The sequence below is a fragment of the Grampus griseus genome, assembly GCF_964374135.1.
Source record: "Grampus griseus genome assembly, chromosome: 12".
Lineage (NCBI taxonomy): Eukaryota > Metazoa > Chordata > Mammalia > Artiodactyla > Delphinidae > Grampus > Grampus griseus.
Genome location: NC_139006.1, coordinates 39,442,428 through 39,462,204, shown reverse-complemented (window position 1 = coordinate 39,462,204; position 19,777 = coordinate 39,442,428).

Sequence of the window (19,777 nt, the reverse complement as noted above, 5' to 3'; positions counted from 1 at the left end):
TGGGAGGAGGGAGAGCAATGAAGAGGGAACTGTAGAAAGGAACCAGCAGGAAAAGTCAAGCACTGTTAAATATGGCCCATGGACTCTTAGCTATCTTAAAGCAGGCTTTCTCAACAAAGGCACTGTTGACATTTTAGACTGGATGATTCATTGTCAAGGAGGAGGGCTATCCTGAACATTGTAGGATGTCTAGCAGCATCATTGCTCTCGACACTAGTAGCACTTGTGACAACCAAGAACGTCTCCAGTCATTGCCAAATGTTCCCTGGGAGGGGGGAGGGCAAAATCACCCCCATACAATGGTTGAGAACCACAGTATTAGAGAGCTATCTAATATTGTTTTAAATGATTTGTACTGCTACAACGTAACCTCTTCCCCACTCCCCGTATGCCCCAAACCTTCAGTGGAGTCTATCAGACACACAAAGATTTTACATGAGTTGTTTCTTTTGGGACATTCAAGGAGTGGGTATGTTTACCCTGAACATGAATGGGGGCTTTGAACAAAATTTCAAAGACTTAAAGGGAAGGAGACTCTTGACTGATTGGATTGATAGATACATACATACATACATACACAGTGAAAGTAGAAAGACATAGAATAAGGCACATGGAGGCTTCTCCTCCAACATCCATTCCTCTTCTCAATGTCTCCCCCACCACATACCTGACACGTTGTTTGTCTCCCTCCAGCTCTAAAGGATGCTGGTTGTTCAGGCAGGGTAATACCAGGTCTCCCATTTTAGTGATTATCTCAGGAGTGGGCCAATCAGAGCACAGCTCAGAACTCTTGTTCAAAAGCTAAAAGAAGTGATGCTCTTTTTCCCTATGAAGATCGTTGTGAGAGCCTGTAGCCCTGGCCTTGCAGGCGTAGGGAAGCCAGGCTGAGAAAGCAGCCCATCAATATACAAGAGATGACCAAGAATAATAGAGATACTGAGCGGAGAGCTGATCAAACCAGGTACAACACCTCCCCTGCCTGCCCCTGAACTTCTCACTCATAAAAGCCCCAAAGTCCCCTTTATTGTTTAAGCAAGTTTGAACTGGGTTTTCTGTTACTTGCTACAGAAGGCCGTCTAACTGATTAACATGTGGTAAAACAGATACGATACGCTAGATACCTCTGAATATATGCATAGACACATGCATATGCATAATTGGATAGCAAACATGCACTCATGCGCAGACACATGCATAATTTAAAGGTCTAGACAGAAAAACATCAAACATTAACAATGACTTAGATTGTAGGAGTGCAGGCAACTTTAATTTCCCCTTTATGCTTTTCCAAATTCTCTTTAATAAACATGCATTAGTTTTGCTAGCAGAAAGAAATCATTAAGTATAATGTAGTATTTATGGGTGAAGTGACATGATTGTGGGATTTATGTTAAACTATTTCAGCAAATATAAAAGGTTGGAGGGAGATAGATGAAGCAAAATTAGTAAGATATTGATATTGATACTGAACCCAGATGGCAGAGGCTTTAAGGGTTCATTCTGCTAGTCTACTTTTTTGTAATTTTTGAAAATGCACATAGTAAAATGATGAGAGAAGAAGAAAGAGAAGAAGGGAGGGAGGGAAGAGGGAGAGAGAGGGAGGAAGGGAAGAAAGGTAGTTAGTTAGTTAGCTAGCTAGCTAGTTAGTTAGCCAGCCTTACTGAGTGCCGCAGTTGTCGCTAATGGGCCTGACTGCACACATCCATTGCCTAAAGGAGATGCTAATATTTCTTCAACTGTTCGGACAGTATTAACGTTATAGTGCTTTGAATGGCAACCAGTATTTTGTGTCACTTATGCGTTCATCTTCAATTTTCTTCAGAAATAGAAATCCAGCAGTTAATTTTTCCTTAAACATGCATTTTATGCACTTCTTTTAAAAGAAGATTTTTTAATCTTCTTGCTGCTGAATTTATTATAAAATTTTAGAAAGATGTTAACCAATAAAAATAAAGCAACATGTGTGATGTACACTGTCCAATAAGTAACAATAACACTAAGAATAGCATTCGGACTGTGACCTACTGCTTAGCATCTATTTACCGCACATTTTCCACACACAACTTACCTAACATTTGCTTCATTTCCCATGGTGGAAGCAGACAGACTGGTGGTCTACTGGCCTCTTGCATCTCATGTGCTACAGCCTGGGCCCTGGCACAGCCAGAGGGACACCAAGTGCCCAGCATAGGCAGTAGTAGCAAATACCACCCTAGACCAGGAGGATGTACTAGGTCTTCTGAGCCATGCATGGCCACCACACTTAGTTATCACTGAGTGCCCTGCATGCTGTCCTTGAAAGGGAGGTATTCATTGTGTTGCATCTAGAAAGAATAGGAAAAAAAAAAAAAGCCAGGAGAAGAGAGCTGGATTATTTCCAGTCTTCTTACAAAATTTCTAGCATGTTCAAGAGAGAATTCCAATCACTGCTAGACGGCCTTGGAAGAAGGTCTTCTCTGGATGAAAAATTTTACCAAATACTCAGATTCATTTAAAGCAATCTGTAATAAAACTGCTTCATTTAAACTTGTTAAAAATCAGGGAAATTACTAAACTAGACAGGAAAGCAAGAGGCATCGTTAGGCCAGAACACCACAGATTCCCATATTTCTTAACCAATGTTTAGCGGTGTTACAGGCATAAATGCTACTCAGATTCTTTATATCTGTGGTTGGTCTCTGAGCGCCGAATGGGTTTGTTTGTTTGTTTTTTCAACTTGTCCGTGCCCATAATTGCTTTTTAGGGACAAAATTTGCTACCCTTCTCACCCGGCCATAGCCAGGAGGAGGCAGTAACTTAGTTTTGAAAAATACAGAAAGAACCTACTGAACCTTAAACTTTTAATTACAGTAAGTCCCCTACATATGAACCTTCAAGTTGTGAACTTTCAAAGGTGTGAACATGCGTTCGCATGTCCAATCACGTAAGTTAATTCACGTGTCTGGCGTACATTGTCACGTGCATGCACCCTCTACAAGTGGTTGTGATTTTGTGTACTGTACTGTACAGTACTGTATAGAGTACGGTAGTACAGTATCTTTATTTCAAGCCCAGGATGTCCGGAAGCAAGCGTAAAAGCAGGGGTATGTAGCCGATTGTGTTAGTTGGGTACCTAGACTAACTTTGTTGGACTTACTTATGAACAAATTAGATTTAGGTACGTGCTCTCAGAACAGATCTCGTTCGTATGTAGGGGACTTACTGTATAGCTCTATACATTCTCCTATTTTTAATGTTTACATTTATTTTATGATTGTAAGTATTTTTTTGAATTCTGTTTTTTAAATTTATTATTTGATGTATTCATTTCAACACATTGGCATAACTCACAGAATACCATCATGTTCACATTTCTCTAAAGCAGTGTGCTTTTAAAAGTCTGCAAACACATGATCCTTTCAATTTTGTATGTGGGTTTGGAAGCCAGTTTTGTTCTTTCCAGGTTGCTTACAGAGCTATTCATAAGCTTTGTGAAATAAATATTCTTGTCGCTATCTCAGTGGCTTCTTATAGATTCAATCTCTTACAGATTGTGAAGCAATTCTAATGTACAAAACATATTCTTGACAGGCCTTAAGACCCACACACTTATTACGGTAGTGAGTAACTGCAATATTTATAAAGCCACATTACAATATGTCACTGTGACTTATAATGGTTTGGATACTTGGTATCCTATGCTAGATACAGACTTTCATAATATACCTTGCTCTTATAAGTTCTACATGGCATTGATATATCTAGCTTTATTGATATCTATTCACCCATATATAATTAAAGTGAATTGAAATCATTGACATTGATAACCAATATTTTATGATAAGCCTAGAGATAGCTGGATATATTCTGGATATCACAAAACTGAATGTGATCATTACAGTATAAGTGTTAACACTTCTGCTTTTCAAGACACACTAATCCTATATTGGATAAAAAATGCTTTAGACCAAGAAGCACGTAGAACTAGGATTCCATGTTTCCTAAACTTTCATGAAATAATATATTTCCAAAACTCTTAATTCTCCACTACACACCTATTATTGAACATGCTAAAGTCATTGTGCCTTACTTTCTATTTTCCACTCGGTTACAGCATAAATCAAATTGATTTGGTGTGGCCTAGTGGTAGCACATGATAATGTACCAGAAGAAGTGTTTTAGGAAAAGCAAAAGAAACATGAAGAGGTGACAGTTTTTCTTTTAAATCCATATGCAATAATAAAGATATCAATGCTACCTATGGATATTACAGAAGGTTTTTAAAGGTTTTTTATAAAATTCATGTCTTAGTCCTCTAAACATATTCCATTAATGAACAGCTGTTTAAGGTTAATCAAAATAAATCCTTACTGTAATTTAATACATTGGTTCCTCCAAATCAGCATGTTGTAGGCTTCATTTAGGTGTTTTTAAAAGATCAATTACATGGATACTGGAGAAGAGATATGATTTGTGGGCAGTTCCCGTGAAACTGAAGAATTGACTGCAAACTCGATAAGAACCAGCCTATGAAATGTGGATGGCAAATGCGGAGTCTGACCATGAGAGATACTCTTGCTGTGCTAGGCACTGGTGCCAGACACGTGAGGGCCCCAGGCTGAGGCCCAGGCCCACACTAGAGCCAAACACAGGGGCCAACCAAAGGAGGTGGGAGAACTGGGCAAAGAAACGGAGTGCGTTTTAACCTTGAAGATAAAAAATTGTGGGGAGATTTGAGAGCAATCTTTGAATATTTGATGCGTGCCTGTGGCAGGTTCTGTTCTATGACCTTCCCACCATCCATTCTCGCCACCCTACCCCCTTCCTCCCTGCTAACCAATCAGATCTGCTTAGGATGCCTCAGAGACCCCTCAGTCTCAGGAAGAGGAAGCCCCACCCATGCCCTGGGATAGAATCATGATGGGTCTAAACCAGCCATAGTAATAATTCCCCATGGCCAGTGACCAGTCTAGGGGTAACCACGTACCCAATTCTGGCTAAGGAGAAAGGTGAATCAGACTTTCAGGCTTTCTTCATCCTTTAAGAAGGAAAGAGTTGACTGGCCTGCCTTTCACTTCCTTCTTTTTTTCCTACTGGAGAACACAGCGGAAATCACACTAAGTATGGCAGTGTAGAAAGATAGAAAGCACCTGTATCCTTGAGAGCTCCAACAGCTGGACTGTCTACCTGCAGATATTTTGCTTTGTGAGAAAGCCAAGCTCCTATGTGTTTAATCACAGTAGTTAGGTATTCTGTTCATTGTAGCCAAACACACTCCTAGCCGATATGTCATGGAAGAAAAATATATTTCATCCTCACATTCTAGAAGGCAAAACTAAAACCACAGAGTGTGAGTTACAAAATGGAAGATTTGGGATCAGTATCGTAAATCATTTTCTGGCAAATAGAATTGCTGGAACACGAGGTTGCCCCTGGAATCAATGATTCTGCATCACAAACACAGTCAAGCAGCAGGTGGCTGACTGCCCAAGAAGGAATATCTGCATAGTTGGGAGGTTCCAAGGTCCCTTTGAACTCTAATACTTTGGCTTTAGAGTTGAAAAAGACACTATTGATATTTGCTAGTCATGTATGAGAAAACTGGCTTTAAAAGAGTGACAAATTACCAATTATTTTTCTAGATTGCTCAGGATTAAGAACAATGCCTTCCTGATATCAGATCTCTTGATATTTGAAAATATACAGATTCTGTTCCAAGGTTCTTTCATCTTGGCATTTGTGTTGAACCAGTCAAATAACATCCCATGATTTGTTGCAGTGGGTTGTTTTTAAATTAAAGACCAACTGTTTGAACAAGACTGTTCTGGTCGAATTCCCATTGTGAGGATACTGCCTCTACTCTGAATGAGTCACCTCAGTCCTGACTGCTGAATGCCAAACGGGCTCGTCTTCTGTTATGCCACCTTCTCACCAGCCCCAGATAAACTGTACATTACTGCACTGTGCTCTGAAGAGTCTATTCACTTCTTCCTTTAATCATGCTCCAGGATGCTCTGTGAGCAACTACTTCCATATATTATAACCCAGGCTGTGCACATGGTCAACAGGGCAGAGGCAACATTTCAATGCCACATTCTGGTTACTTTCTGGAAATTCATTGTGGATTACTTTAATGTTAAGTTTGACACTGAGAAACTCATTCATGAACTTGTAATTTTGAGTGCTTGTCTACACTTGGGTCTCACAATGTTTATTGAGCAACAGCTATGAAAATGGTGGTTCTTTGCAGAAACTCAAAAACAATGAAAATAGAAAGCATGGTAGAATAAGGGAGATGAGAGAAGTAACAGCAATGATGTCTTTTATTTGTTTGCAACACTTTTCATTTTGTATGTCAGGACAGACTTTATTATTCCCATTTTATAGATGAGGAAGTTGAGGCTCAAAAACTTACAAATAATTAACTACAAACAGACCAAATGAGACAGTGCCCTTTAGAGGTACAGGCCCACTACTTCTTATCTGAAACCTCGGGCCCAACTTGCATGTAGGAATTTTTCAGACTCTAGACAGATAATGGAGTTCATGTATCATTTATTAACTAACACCCACAACAGAGTCTGGGCATCCCTCTGTCATCACACACATTAACATGTTTCTGCAGCAAAAATGTATGAATATTCATATTAGTGAGATAACAACTATAAAAGGCTTCAGATCAGTTAGGTCAGGTTCTGCAGCCAAGTAACTTACATAAAATTTTTCCATTTTCGGAGGTGAAGTTTGGATTTCAGAAGCTCAGAGAGGGATCCATGGGCCTGTTCCAGCAGCAGAGAGCTAGTCCACTGGGGATGGAGAATTGGATCGTGGGAGAGTTAACGAGGGAAATGACATCTTAGCCAGACCTGGAAGAACCATCAGCGTTTCAAACACTGAAGACGTAATGAATATACATCTTCTATAAACGGAATCAACAAGCACTAAACGGGAGAGGTGGTGCAGGAAAGGCACTTCGGGTCGTCACACGCTGGCTCTAGGTGATATATGTACAGCTTCGAAAGGCCCTGCAGCCCCCTAGGGTGACCAACCTTCTGGGTCAGCCCAGGCTTCTCCTGCCTTTAACACCGAAAGTCCTGTGTCCCAGGAAGCCTCCAAACCCCGGATGCACAGGGATGGTTGATGGGCCAATAGCCCCATGATGCATTTTCTCTGTTGATGAGGGTCCCAGTCAGCAGGACTCAGAGCTGCCGTTTGGATTTGTGCTGTCCATGTGAGCCCTCGGCTGTGCTGGGCTTCCCAGCTCAGGCCTTTTCTGAGTGGGTCCCAGGCCCAGGCCGTGGAGCCCCAGAACAGCCAAACCCAGAGCCTACCAACAAGCATATAAGGATTTTAAATGTAGAATGTGGAAATACAGCATTTTTTTCTTTTTTAAAAAATAATTTTTATTGGAGTATAGTTGATTTGCAATGTTGTGTTACTTTCAGGTGTACAGCAAAGTGAATTAGTTATACATATACATTTATCCACTCTTTTGTAGATTCTTTTCCCATATAGGCCATTACAGAGTGTTGAGTAGAGTTTCCTGCACTATACAGCAGGTTCTTATTAGTTATCTATTTTATATACAGTAGTGTGTAACAGTCAAACCCAAGAAATACAGCATTTTAAGTCACTTTTTTTCTGTATAATTAACTCATTCTTGGTAAGGAGACACTTCGTTTGAGTAACACCTAGATGGATTATTGAGGGAAACTTTTGTTGCTGGTTGTTAGTCAAAAGTGGCAAGGAAGGCCGGCAAATCCACACCAACAAAAGCAAACTTCAGTCGAAAACCTGAATGTTTGGGAATATCCAGATGTTTAGTGTCCTGTGGTCTCGGCCTCAACGTTGATCGTTTGGAATTAAGCGGAGGGGATGAGGCAATGCTCTTAGAGCATTTCACACACAAAAATGTAAAGCTGGACTTAATATAGCAAAATGATAAAAGCCGAATCCAGATAACACTTTCTCCAGAAGAAGCAAACATGCCCGAACAACTTGGCTAACACCTATGTTTAGTCATAAGGATGATACTAATTACCACCAAGTGGTTTTGGCCTTTTATTAATAGGATATCATGGTGTTTCCTGTCTCTAGTTTCCCAGAGGATGGACTAAGAACTGTCACTACATTCTACACACACCCGCCTGAAGCCGGCACGGGGCCGCCTCCCAGGGGCTCCAGCGTGGACGTGACAGAACTCCGCCAAACTCCTCCCCGATCCTACACGGCCTCACAGAGAGCGTTGATGGGAGCTGTTCTGATTCCAGCGGTGACCAAGCTGTACATACCCTTTAAGTGACACAACCATTATTTACAAATGAGGGTGTGTCTGCTTTAAGACATTTCTGTAATTTTCAGAAATAATCATAACCACAACCTTGGGCAACACAAAGGAGAAAAGCTGAAAGAAGATGCAATATACACTAACAAAGCAGGCTTTACAAACTCTCATGTGTTTGGCACCATTTAATCTTCAAGAAGAGAATTGGTGACACTGAGTTAATTAAATGAGGAAGGGAGGAAAGTAAGAAAGACCTCATATATTGCAAAATATCTAAGCATTCATAATAACTGCAATAAAAAAATAAAATTGACAACATCTAAATAATATCCATGGAACTCTTTACCAGCTTCGAGAAAAGAACATCCCCCGGCCCCGCCCCCGACAATGATAAATAGTAAGTCAAAGGATCGCTTATCATCTTGTCCATTCATTCATTCATTTATTCATATATTCATTTAACAAATATTTATTCAGAGCCTAATGTGTGTCAGACGCCAGGGTAGAGTGTTGAAAATACAAAATGTTCACACTCTAACAGGAGAGATGATCTAATAGAGATAATCATGGAATCTACTGGTGAGTGATGTAACTTAATAACACTATTTCCCATTTGGAGATAACTTTATAGTTTACAGGATTCTTTCACATCTTTTTGTATCTTTCTGCTTCATTACACTTAAGGCATGTCTCTCATAAACAGAATATGGTTGGGCATATTCTTCAATACAATCTGAGATTGTCTTTTAACTGAAGAATTTGTTTACTGATACTATAACTTATTTCTAACATCTTATTTTGTGTTTTCTATGACCACATTTCCTGTATCTTTTTCTCCAAGTTCCTGTCTTGTATGGGATTAAGCTTTATTTATTCTTTTTTGTTTTCCTTTTACTGATGTGAATTTATAAATTGTACTTCTATTATTTTACTAAGTTACTACTAAAAAGTTTTAACATGAGCACATAATAAAATCAAAAGTCACCAATGGCTGTATCCTCCTTCCAAACAAAGCAAGAGACACGCACCCCTCCTGCCGCCATATTCTTATCTGCTGTCTTAATCCGACTTTATTTTTAACCCTCTCCCGTTAGTCAGTACTATTGCTACTGGCTAGAGGTTGTTGTTCTTTTCACATCAATGCTTATTTATTTGACAAATATGTTTACTAATGTCTTTGTTCTCCATTGGTTTCAATTTCCTTCTTACTGAAATACAGGCTACCCTGAAAAGTGATTCTCAGATTAACATTTTCCTGTTTTTAATCCCCAAACTTCATAAGACTTACGTATTTCCAAATACAATGTGGTGGGGTTTGTTTTTGTTTTGTTTTTTGTTTTTTTTTTTGGCTAGTGTTTTTATAGAAAAAGTGTATGTACATCTCAAAATCTAACACTTATTTTAAAATATATATTTAGTTGTTTATTTTTGTTTATTTTCAGCTGTGTTTGGTCTTTGTTGCTGCTTGCGGGCTTTCTCTAGTTGCAGCGAGCGGGGGCTACTCTTCACTGCAGTCGCGGGCTTCTCATTGCAGTGGCTTCTCTTGTTGCGGAGCACGGGCTCTAGGTGCGCAGACTTCAGTAGTTGCAGCACGTAGGCTCAGTAGTTGTGGCTTACGGACTTAGTTGCTCCCCTGCGTGTGGGATCTTCCCAAACCAGGGCTCGAACTCGTGTCCCCTGCATTGGCAGGCGGATTCTTAACCACTGTGCCACCAGGGAAGCCCCTAATTAACACTTTAAACAAAGCAATGTGAAAGAAGAGTCTGTAGTTTTATTCCAAATTCAACTGGTAGAATTGTGTGAGGATAGCCATGCAGTGTTGCCAAAAAACAAAAAAACAAACAAAAAAAAACGAATAAAAAACGAACAAAAAAAAAGGAATTGGGAATTCCCTGGTGGTCCAGTGGTTAGGACTCCACGCTTCCACTGCAGGGGGCATGGGTTCAATCCCTGGTCGAGAAACTGAGATCCCACATTCCGGGTGGCAAGGCAAAAAACAAACAAACAAAGAATCGTGTGAGGACATATTGAAAAGTCAGCGAAGTGTGCATCTGCACGTTATGGGCACTAAAGAGATGTATCACAGTGAGGCTCCCAAACAGGTGTTTGCTGATAGCCATACTCACTATTCTGTAATCAGGAAGTGATGCTTTAAGCATTTGTCTATTTAAGCTTTTGATGATTATTATAGGTCAATGTTTTGCTTGCTTTGGTTGTATTTTAGGAAAGTAGTGAGTAGTTTGGGGTTGGTATATAATAAACTATCAAAAGAATTTTTCCCATTTCATATAATGGGAAATAGGCTTGGCAGTATTTTCATTTAGAATGTCTGATTTTCAGAAACAAATTATTGGATTTAAGTGGGCAATGCATGTATATTTGTAAGTAGCTCTTTAAAAAAATTTTTTTTTAATTTATTTATTTTATTTATTTATTTTTGGCTGTGTTGGGTATTCGTTGCTGCGTGCGGGCTTTCTCTAGTTGCGACGAGCGGGGGCAACTCTTCGTTGAGGTACTGAGGCTTCTCGTTGCAGTGGCTTCTCTTGTTGTGGAGCACGGGCTCTAGGCATGCAGGCTTCAGTAGCTGTGGTGGGCTCAGTAGTTGTGGCTCACAGGCTCTAGAGCGCAGGCTCAGTAGTTGTGGCACACGGGCTTACTTGCTCCGCGACATGTGGGATCTTTCCGGACAAGGACTCGAATCCGTGTCCTCTGCGTTGGCAGGCAGATTCTTAACCACTGCGCCACCAGGGAAGCCCTAAGTGGCTCTTTAATAAACTCTATGTTATCTGCAATGTCTTCATTTTACTTTCACTTCTGAATAACTTAGCTGGGTACTCATTCTAAGTTGACTGTTTTGCCTTCCATAATTTAATGATATTATTCCACTGTCTTTTGGTAATACATCTGAGAATTCTGTTCTCAACTGATTATCATTTCTTTGTAGGTAATCTGTCTTTTTCCCCTGGATTCTTTTAATATTTTTGTTGTTTATTGGCCATTGTGCAGTTTCTATTGTGATGCAGCTAAGTGTGGATTTGTATTTGTAATATTCTGCTCAGAACCCAGCCAATCATTCAATGTACACGTATTGTGCACCTACTACATGCCAGATCCAGGCACTAGGAACCAGCAGAAAGCAATTCAGACAAAGCCCCATGTTCACGCAGCTTACCTTCTGGTGCGAGCAAACAGGAATTAAACAACAGTCCCATACAAATACATCATGTCTGGTAGTGATAAGTGCTATGGAGAAAAATTAATTAGAGTATGGGCATAGTGAGTTCTGGGGAAGCACTATATAAGGGATCAGGAAGCCCTTTTTGACTAAATGACATTTAAGCAGATACTGACGAAAAGGGGGACATGCCGATTGTGTAAATATCTGGGGAAAGAGCGTTATGACGGAGAATACAGCATATGCAAGAGCCCTGAGGTCAGAGCATGCCTGGTGTGTGATCAAGGAATAGCACAGAAGCCACTGTGGCTAGACAGAAGTGAGAGAGAGAATGGAGTAGATCAGGTCAGACAAGCGGAGAGGTGGGTAATGCACATGGACCCTACGGTCTGTTTGTAAGGACTTTGGAAAGGCTGTGGGAAGCCACCAAAGTCTTCAACAACAGAATGCGATGTATGTCTAAAAGGCTCACTCTGTATGCTGTCTGGAGAACAGACATTTTATTATGTAGAGAAGCAAGGATGGAAGCAGGATGACCAATCAGCAGGCCATCGTAGTGGTCCAGAAGAAAGAAGATGGAGATCTGAACGGTGGCAATAGTGGTGGAGGCGTTGAGAAGTGGTCAACTTCTGGAGATATTTTGAGGGTAAAACTAACAACATTTGCTGAATTAATTGTGGGTTAGGAGATAAAAAGATAAAAGGATCATACCAAATTTTGTGAACCAAGTAATTGAAAGAATGGAATAGGCATTTTCTAAGATGGGAAACTTTAAAGTGGAACAGTTTGGCAGAGCAGGGGAAATCAGGAGTCTCCTTTTGGATATGTTAAGTTTGAGATGTGTATTAGACAACCAAGTGGAGCAGTAGTATATGAAGTTGGATATAGAAACTTTTAAGTTAGAGGAGAGGTCCAAACTGGAGATATAAATTTGGGCAGTTGTCAGCATTTACCACATACAGCCACATGCAGGGATGGGATCGCCTTACAGAATAAAAAAAGAGACTAAGCCTTTGATGACTCCACCACTTAAGGTCAGGAGATGAAAAGGAACCAGTAGAGGATACTGGGAAGGACCAGCCAGAGCAGTATGAGAAGGACCAAGAGAGAGTGATGCCTTAGGGGCTAAGTGAAGAAAGCATTTCAAAGAGGGGGGAGGAATGGACCATCAAATGCTTCTGATTATACATGTGAGGAGAGGTTATACATGTGAGATTGCACCGCTAGATTTAGCAACGTGGAGTTTGTGGGTGGCCTCTTGGTGGACAGATGGAGAGGAAATTCTGACTAGAGGGGCTCCAGGAAACACTAGGAGGGAAGAGGGTGTAGATGGGAAATACAAGCAACTCTTTGAATGAGTGTTGTGAAAAGAACAGAGAAATAGAATAGCATCTGGAGGAGGGTGGGGGACAAGAGAAGTTTGTTTTATTTTACCATGACATGTTATTGCAATATGTTTGTTTGCTGACAGTAATAAGATTGCTGAGAGGGGAAAATCGATTGGGAGAGGGTAGGAGAGAGAGAACAATTGCTGAAGAGAGACTGTGCTGCTTTGTTCTGTGGACTCAATTTTTACTTCATTTCTAAACGACTATCAGCTTCTCTGTCTTCAAATATTAATCTCCTTGATTCTCAAAATACCTTCATTCCAGGACCCATAACTGGATACGTACTGGGTCTCCTTAGTCTAGCATCCATATAGCTAAATGATTCTTCAAATTTCCATTTCCTTATCTTTCTGTACTATATCCCAGGTGATTTCTTCAACTCTACCTTTGAGTTAAATAATGCTCCCTTTGACTATGACTAATTTGTTCTTTGACCCATCCACTGAATTCTAAATTTCTATATTTTTCATTTTTACAATTTCTATTTTATTTTTCAAATCTACTTATTCTTTTCTTATAAGGTCATTTTCTTTCTTACTATTTCTATAATTTATTTCTCTTCATTTTAAACATTTTTATCTTATGTCCCTTTCGGATTGTTCCATTTTCACAGATTCTTAGGAACCAGTATTCTCATTTATGGCATCTGGAAACTTTGCATCATGGTGGCCTTGTTTCTCACAGAATTTGTGATTTTTTTTTAGCTTATCTTCAGCCAAACTTGTTTTTCAGTAGGAGTTCTATGCACCCTTACTTGGGCAAAGGTCCCTTTGAAGAAATGTTTCTCTTTGCTCCTATTAAACCAGAGTTTTTAGTCTGACACAGATACTGTTTTTACGGCCCCTCTGGAAGGTTGCGAGCCCTTTGAGTGTCCCATATTGAGGGCCTAGTCCTCAAGGCCATGGCTTGTCACCGTGTAAGTGCTAACACCCCCAGCGCCCAGCTCCTGAGACGACATCCACGTCCATTACGCCCACAGGTCATCTTAATGCCAGCTATAGTTCCCTTCTCTCTGAGTCCCCTTTTTGTTTTTGAAACCCAAGACTTTCCCTTTCCTTGCAGTTTAACTGTATCTTTTAAAGTATTTTCTGAACACTTTTTTCACCTAACATTTTTGTTTTTGCAACAGAAGAAATGCCTGCATAGGGTTAATCTTCCAAATACGGTAAACTCAGAAGTCCAGCACAAAATACTGGTCCCAGAGTACTCGGACTAAACTCAAAATTGAAAATGGCCTCAAAATTCTTCTCAACCCAGAAACAAGTACCAATCTGTCAGAGTTAACATGGGAAATGAAGACTTTCTCCATCCCTGTGATACTACGGGAAGAGCAATTACTTTTTTCTCCCCTCAGGCAATTCAGGAAAAATTCAGTAACAGATCTCCATGGATCCTTAGAGAGAATTCCTGATTCCCAGTTTTTAGCCATATTTTTTTTCAAACTAGGGGGGTGTCTAAATGAGGAGCAAAATAATGGTGAGGAGGGACATTCCCTGCATTGTACAGATGGAGGCTCTGTGGACCAGACGGCTTGCTTCCTCTAGCATGCTTAGACTTCATGAAAACGAAAACCTAACCCTGCCCTGGAAGTATCAAGAAGGAGGATGCTGATGTTTTATGCAGGAAGAACTAAGCAGGTTTTAAACATTTGGAGCATAAGAAGTCATTGATTTCGTGGATTTTATTATTTTTATTTTTGAATAGATGGCCCTTAATGTATTAAAGAACCTTATATTAGGTTAAGAAGTTATAACACATAAACATTTTAATATGTGCCCGATAATACTCCTATATTTTTACCAGCCAATGTAACACAGAGATAACAATTATCCCACTAATCTTCTCTGTTTATAAAGTTGTTAGTATTTTAAAATCTGAGACAGAAGTTCCACTTTGCAGCATAGATAATCCCATTCTATTCTCTTTAATATATTTCCAGCTCTACTTATAACTCGAGTTTTACTGAAAGTGGAAATGTCATTAGGAGCTAAAACATTATGTTAAATAATCAACATGCAAATTAATCTTAATAATAATGCAAGAATCAACATGTAAAACAAAAACATTATTTAATTTTTAATTTAATTACCTAAAACTACAAGGTATTAAAGATTGTAATTATGAAGACTGTACAAATGTGTGAAGAAAATATCAAAAATCTTAAATAAGTTCAAGAAAATGGGTGCAAAAGTGTCCTTTGTCTGCTGTGACATAGTATAACACTAAATAAATACTAAATAACGTTAAAGTGTTATGACAGAAGGAAGAAAGGTAAGCCTCAAAATGATACTTCTCCTCTATTGCAATCATGTAAAAATCTATGTTTAAATATCAATAAATAGAAATATAGTTTGGAAACATATTTTAAATAAAATTATTTTAATTAATTATTAAATTATTAATAAATTAATTAATAATAAATTAATTATTTTAATTGAAAAATATTCCCTGGTGGTTCAGTGGTTAGGACTCCACGCTTTCACTGCCCAGGGCCCGGGTTCAATCCCTGGTCGGGGAACTAAGATCCTGCAAGCCATGCAGAGCAGCCAAAAACAAACAAACAAACAAACAAAAAATTCTTAAAACTGTTGACTATAAGAAAATGGATCAAACGGTAATATTGGTTCTCTATGGGCATTTTTCTTTCTTTTTGCCTGCCTGTTTTTCCTATATTTTCTTTCATGAGCTTGATTATTTGAAAACCTTTTTCAATTGAAAAGAGTCTATTTGCAGTAGAGGGCATCTATACTATCTTGGACTTATTCAACATAAGTGGTTCATCCTTACGTGGAGTAATCACGCATGTCCTGATATTGCTTCCAAACTTATGGCCCAGCGTTGCTCTGTTAGGAAAAACGTCATCTATGTGAAACAGTGTGGCTCGGCTGCTGACTTTTCTCCAAACCCGTTTCCTTCTCTCCCGGCACATGGCTATATGTCTTCCCAGCACACGCCACAGGTAGGTGTTTACCTGTGACCAAATTCTAGGCAATGGACCTGAGAAGAAGTAGCTGGTACCATTTCCAGAAAGGCCCACGACAGCCTTTCCACGTGCAATGCTGCAGGCTCTTCTCACTCCTTGGGCATCATGGACGTGAGCACCGTGATCCCGGAGACCTCACGTGAACGATGAGCCTGGACGTGACAGGCCTCACAGCCCGCCCACCTTCGCTGCTTGGAGAAGAGCTGCCCGCTGATCAGAAATACTCATTTCCGATATGATGCGAGCAAGACGTTAAGTTCTGATTGTGTTAAGCTACTGAGATGGGAGTGTCTGCAAAAGAAGAAAAAAGAAAAGAAACGCTCAACTAAAGGAAAAAGACAGAGATGAGGAATGACAATGAATTCAGTTTGAAAGTACAATAAAAGTCAACTTTGAATAATTGGATCTCTACAGCTATTCCACATCAGTGGTGTTTATATAAGAGTAGTTTCCTCCAAAGTCTTCAGCAACTCATGAATCACGGTGCTTATCCTCACCCAGAGACAGCTATGGGGACAAAGGGAAAGAGCCTGCGATGGGAGTGAACTCCCATGGGCCCCCATGCTCTCGCTTCAACCTTTATCCTTGCCAAGGGAGCCCTGGGAACAAGCAGGATATCATCCCCAGGTGTGAGGAGCCTCCCCGCTATCTTTCCTTCACCCCAATACTTGGATATTCAATACTCAGCTAACACCAGAACCCCCGCCATTCTTGGACTCGTCCTGCATTAAATATCTGACAGCCACGAGCAGCCTGTGTTGTGTGACTATAGTGGAGACGTATCCACAAAAGACCTGGGTCCCGGGCCCCATAGATAAACAACGCTGAAGCTTGCACAGAGCCCCTAAATCTCCCTCTGACTGTTTTTCATCTGCAAAACAGACGTCAAGAAGATTATGGGCCACTTACCTCACGGAGCTGTTGTGAAGGGCAAAGTGAGATCATAGGCTTAAATAAGATGCGAGGTATTGTATTTATTTCTAGAACTGGCAGAAATACAAAACTAACTGACTTCCTAGCCTTGAGGAAGTTGCCTAAATACTGTTTCATATGGACTTTTATCACAAGGATTTTTGAAGATCCCTGCTTTGCCTAAGTGAGCCAGGGACGGTCCACCTCTTTGGCCAATGAGAGGTTAATATAAATCTGGGACCCTGCTTTAAACAGTTACGAATTCCCATCCTCATCTTGACTTTTTTAAATTAATTTTTATAGGGGTATATAATTGATTTACAATGTTGTGTTAGTTTCTGCTGTACAGCAAAGTGGATCAGTTATACATATATCCACTCTTCTTTAGATTCTTTTCCCATATAAGTCATTACAGAGTATTAAGTAGAGTTCCCTAGGCTATACAGTAGGTTCTTATTAGTTATCTATTTTATATATAGTAGTGTGTATATGTCAATTCCAATCTCCCAGTTTATCCCTCCCTGCTTTCCCTCTTGGTATCCATAAGTTTGTTTCCTACGTCTGTGACTCTATTTCTGTTTTGTAAATAGGTTCATTTGTACCTCATATTGATAAATCCACCACTGTATTGGACTGGAATACACAATAGTTACTATGTTAATAGGTCTTCTGCAAAGTATTTCCTGTTCTTATTTAATGTCCGGGAACATCATACACGTCTCAGAGGTTAGAATGGCACATCTCTTTCCCTGGATCACCTTGCTGCTGTTACATGTCATTCTTCCCTATCATGGTATTCACCTCTACTTTAACACAGTGTCCCCAAGTCCTAAAAATGTTCAGCTTATCCACGTCAGTGAGAGGCCAGATTTGCAAGGATGCTTGCAGGGGAATGCAGGAAGTTCAAATTTGGCTGTGCTATTAAGTGCATTTAGAGGAACACTAGTTCATGGTCACATTCAGTACAGCTGCTTGATGTATTAACTCACATTCAGGAGTCCAAAATTTCATGTGTGGCTGCTTCCTGTTTCCAGTTTTGAAGGAACCTGTCGGATTTCTGTGCAACTGCACGACAGCTCGAGGTGGTAAAGTGGCCGGTGAACCCTCTCTGTTGTTTGAAGTTTGGAACAGGACGTTTCTTCACCCTGAGCTTCTGCAAGGCTCTGACAAGCAGACAGATGAGCCGGCATGTGGAAGAGACCTCTTCCCAGAGTCTAAGTCCCTTGCAGGAGAGCAGGACACTGAACCTGAGGTTGATTCACACAGGGCCTGTCTTAGTGAAAATTTTCTCATAACAGTCATGGTCTAGAGCTGCATGCAGCTGGCTAGGGGGATTTAGAAAGGACATAGCTTGATGCCTAAACTTGGTGCTATTCCATGATGGTTAAGAGTGAGAAGAAACAAAAAGTCCAGGAAACCTGAAAGAAGAGAGAGAGAGAGAGAGAGAGAGAGAGAGAGAGAGAGAGAGCCGGCACGCCTGAGAACTGATTGAGACAAGTTTTGACCTTAATTTGCTTGACTTGACGGTCAGAATTATACACGTCAAAGAGGTGGCTAGGTGTGGCTTGGATGCCGTTGGGCACCATTCAGTTATTTTTCAAAGGCAGAGTACTCTACAGGCACTGAAGCCACACTTCCTGGGTTTAAGTCACGGCTAGTCCGTAACTTGCAGGTTACTTAAGCTCCGTGCCTCGATTTTCTCATCTGTAAAATGAGCATCACAGGTGTGCTTACTTCACAGAGGATTAAAGTAAATCAGTGCAGACGGAGTGCTTGGAACAGTGGCTGCAGGCACCGTTTACAGTTGTCACCATTCACTGCGCTTGTCAGGGACTTGGCCAGTGAGCTCTGCCGTTTCTCCATTTCAGCAATGTCTCTTGATTGTGGCAAGAAACTGACGGATCCAAGACGAGCAGGCAGAGAAGAGGGAAGGAAGCAGGGCACAGGGTGGTGATGGGAGAGGATCCAGGAGATCCCACTGATTTAACTCAACTTGACATTTAGTGAGCACTTACTCGCCAGGCATGCACTAGCCCAGGGGTGTTTGAGGATGAACTAGACTCAGGCTCAGTCACTAAACCGAATCCCAGCTCAGCCGGACTCGTTCCTCACCGCCATGCCCATCTCCACCTCTAGCCCTTTGCAAAGCTGGTGCCCCTTCATCTCCCACCATCCAGACCTTACCTGTCCTTCAGAGACAATCCCCTGACCCCTGCCTCTGTTCAGGGACACCTCAGCAACTGCAATCACTTGATATGAATTTGAGGATGAGAGATTAGTAAAGAAAAGATTTCATGTCTTGCTACTCACCCAAAGTGGATTTCTCTGTCTCCCTCCTCCCTACATGCACACACACATACACACGCATGCACACATGCACACACGCGCACATAAGCACACGCACGCACACATACACACGTGCACACACACGTGCTCACACGGCCATAAGCCAGGGTGCAAAGGAAAGGCCCAGACCTTGACAAAGTTACTCTGTTTCTTTGAGCCTCTTTGCCCCAAGCTCAAACTGGAGGTGATAACTCTGTACCTACCTTGAGGGGCAGCTGGGAGGATTGAATGTGCCTCGTTTATACTAAGTGCTCCCTTCACGGTAGCTTTTCTCAGAACCATTGAATAGATCTGTTTTCATTTCTTGATTGGCTTTGCCACTGACTTTTCAGTAGGAAATCGTATGGGAGGCAGTTCCAAATGGTGCTCTAAAGTCATTTCTGTTTCTTGGCTGTGTGGCCCCGGGCAAGTGACATAATCTTTTGCTGACTTCATTTCCTCATCTATAAAATTGGAATAACAGGGGCCCAGCTCACTGAAGTTTTGTGGGGATTAAATGAGATCATGTATGCAGGCACTCAGCACAGGTGCTGGCATATCCTAAGTGTCCAGTGAATGTTAGCAGTTATTATTATTATCAATGTCGTTATTATTAAGGCTGAGCAAGTGGACGCCACTAACAGAGATGTGCTTTGAGCAACCTTCATGTGCGGAGGAAAATCCTCCTTTGGCTTTCATTTCTTACACTGCCCAGTGGACAGTTGGAATTA